This window comes from Seriola lalandi, unplaced genomic scaffold (assembly GCF_002814215.2).
Source record: "Seriola lalandi dorsalis isolate HSWRI2012SDOR001 ecotype SW California unplaced genomic scaffold, Sedor1 jcf7180002054481, whole genome shotgun sequence".
Lineage (NCBI taxonomy): Eukaryota > Metazoa > Chordata > Actinopteri > Carangiformes > Carangidae > Seriola > Seriola lalandi.
Genome location: NW_019525034.1, coordinates 384,816 through 387,920, shown reverse-complemented (window position 1 = coordinate 387,920; position 3,105 = coordinate 384,816).

The following is a 3,105-nucleotide window of genomic DNA, read 5'->3' as shown; positions in this document are numbered from 1 at the left end:
GGATCACTCAGAAAACAGTCAGCCAATCAGAAGAGAGGCTCAGAGCCTCCTCTCTTCTGATTGGCTCACAGACCTGTTGTTACTAGAGCTCCAGAGAGAAGCCTGAGAGAGGAGATGTAAAACTACACTGAGATGGTTTTTATATCTTCTGATGGATCAACACTTCAAATAAAACACAGAAGAAGTAAATATGTTTGTTGTGACATCATTTATTGGATGATTATGTTTCATATATTAATAATCTGAAGCTTTAACATAAAAATGTAGAAAAGTAAAAATACATCAACTGTATTTTAAGGACAGATGTGGAGTAAATGTACAACCAGCTGTTTGTCAGCCCCAGATGTTTGTGTCACCTGATCAGTCTCAGTCTTTTCTCTCTGTGTTTGGTCTCCACCATGTTCAGCAGCTGTTCTCTGACGGTCTGTAGTTTCACCGTCTAGTTTTCACTCTGTCATTTATCCTGGTGTAAAATCATTACAGCTGTTTTAAAGTGCAGACCGTGCACGGCCTCCTGTCCACACTGTCGCTCTGCACGCCACGTCACGTCTCTCAGCTCTGAGCGCCTTCAAATATTCATCAGCTCAACATCAATAAGAGATGGACAGAGGAGAGCGGGGGGGTGTTTAAACCCCCCCACCATCACTCAGGAGGATTTCCTCTGACACAACAGATTCACCAAAACAAAGGTCAGTGTGACAAGCAGTTCAGAGGAGAGTCCCACAGGGATTTAAACAGAAAATGTGAATAAAAGCATGTGGATGGAAAGACGTGTGATGATAAAGAAAACTATGAAGGACGACCCTGAGCTGCAGGTCCAGACCTCAGACCTGCTTCCTGTCTGTATTTCGTGTTCTGGGTCTCTGGTCCTGACAGATCCGAGGCTCCTCGCTCCGTCACCTCTGTCCACCTGTCAGCTGCAGCCTCCAGGTCCTGATTGAAGCTGCTCTGTATCAGCGGCTGGTGATAAGGTCACTGAGCCAATCCACAGCCTCGTGTCGAGCTTGATGTTTGACATTTGATCAGTTCAAAGACAGATTATAACGGGTCTCATGAACTGACCTCAGATCAGTTCCTTAGTTCAGGTGATATGACCTGAATCAGTTTGATGACTGTGATGAAACGAGGTTCATGTTCTCATCAAGATGAACTAATGATGGAGGGACAGACCTCTGCTGGTTCATTTCCTGCTACGCAACAAGCTGTGAAGCTCTGCCCCCCCCCAACAACCCGCTGTTTTATTCATCAGGTTATTCTCTGTGTCGCTTCATGTTACTTGTCATTGCTGTGAACTCCACAACCACATGAATAATACAGACAGACTGCACTCTCACACACACACACACACACACACACACACACACACACACACACACAGTATCTGAACACCAGTACAACACACCATCACAATGCTGCTCACACATGGAAATAACAGGTCATCACGCACCTGGAAAAGGTCACGGAAAAAAGTCTGGAAGCTGATGTGTCAAGAAAAGAACCTCAGACTTTAGAACCACAGACTGAAGAACCACAGACTTTAGAACCACAGACTGAAGAACCTCAGACTGAAGAACCTCAGACTTTAGAACCACAGACTGAAGAACTTCAGACTTTAGAACCACAGACTGAAGAACCACAGAACCACAGACTTTAGAACCACAGACTGAAGAACCACAGACTGAAGAACCTCAGACTTTAGAACCACAGACTGAAGAACCTCAGACTTTAGAACCACAGACTGAAGAACCACAGACTTTAGAACCACAGACTGAAGAACCTCAGACTGAAGAACCTCAGACTTTAGAACCACAGACTGAAGAACTTCAGACTTTAGAACCACAGACTGAAGAACCACAGAACCACAGACTTTAGAACCACAGACTGAAGAACCACAGACTGAAGAACCTCAGACTTTAGAACCACAGACTGAAGAACCACAGACTTTAGAACCACAGACTGAAGAACCTCAGACTGCAGAACCACAGACTGCAGAACCACAGAACCTCAGACTGAAGAACCTCAGACTGCAGAACCACAGAACCACAGACTGCAGAACCTCAGACTGCAGAACCTCAGACTGCAGAACCTCAGACTGCAGAACCACAGACTTTAGAACCACAGACTGAAGAACCACAGACTGAAGTACCTCAGACTGAAGAACCACAGACTGCAGAACCACAGAACCACAGACTGCAGAACCACAGACTGCAGAACCTCAGACTGCAGAACCACAGAAACACAGACTGAAGAACCTCAGACTGAAGAACCACAGACTGAGACCTGGTCTCTGGCGTGAGAAACACTTAAACTGAGCCGCAGTAACATCCACATGATGTCATCTCAACAGTGTGTGTGATGATTGATTATGACAGCAGCTCGGATGACATCACATCACTGATTGAACCGCAGGAGAGCTGAGCATGCTCAGTGCGGTCGTCCTTACACTGTAAAAAAATCTATTATATATCCCTACATCAATCTGTTCATTAACCCGTCGTCTCTCATTCTTAGAAACTCAAGCTGTACTTCCCCCCCGTCCTGGCGTCGCCACATCAGACTGGGTCGATTCCCACTGGGACATTTTACCGTGCACAGAGGGATGAAAACCGCCATGCGGTCACTCTGCGGATTTACAGCCCGGCCGTCGGATGTCAACGACCTCTCCAGCTAATGAGCAGATCTCAAATGTAAATCAAGTGGAATAAAAAACGAATCAGCCTGAGTCACAGAGCATCACGTCATCCCGCCGCCATCTCCGGCTCCACCGGTGGAATCTGAAGATCACGTCCTGCTGGATTTCAGAGGAGGAGGTTTCATGGTTCAGTTTTCATCTGAGTTTAAAGAGTTGATCCACAAATAAACACAACAACATGTTTCTGAGTTCAACGCCAGTCTCCTCGTCATGACGACCGACGGGATCTTCACACAAACAATCCACCATTAACTCAGTTATTAAAACCATCAAAACTAATCCAGACCAGATCCAGATCCAGACCATGTCCAGATCCAGACCAGACCAGATCCAGACCAGACCAGATCCAGACCAGAACAGACCAGATCCAGATCCAGACCACGTCCAGGTCCAGACCAGATCCAGATCCAGAC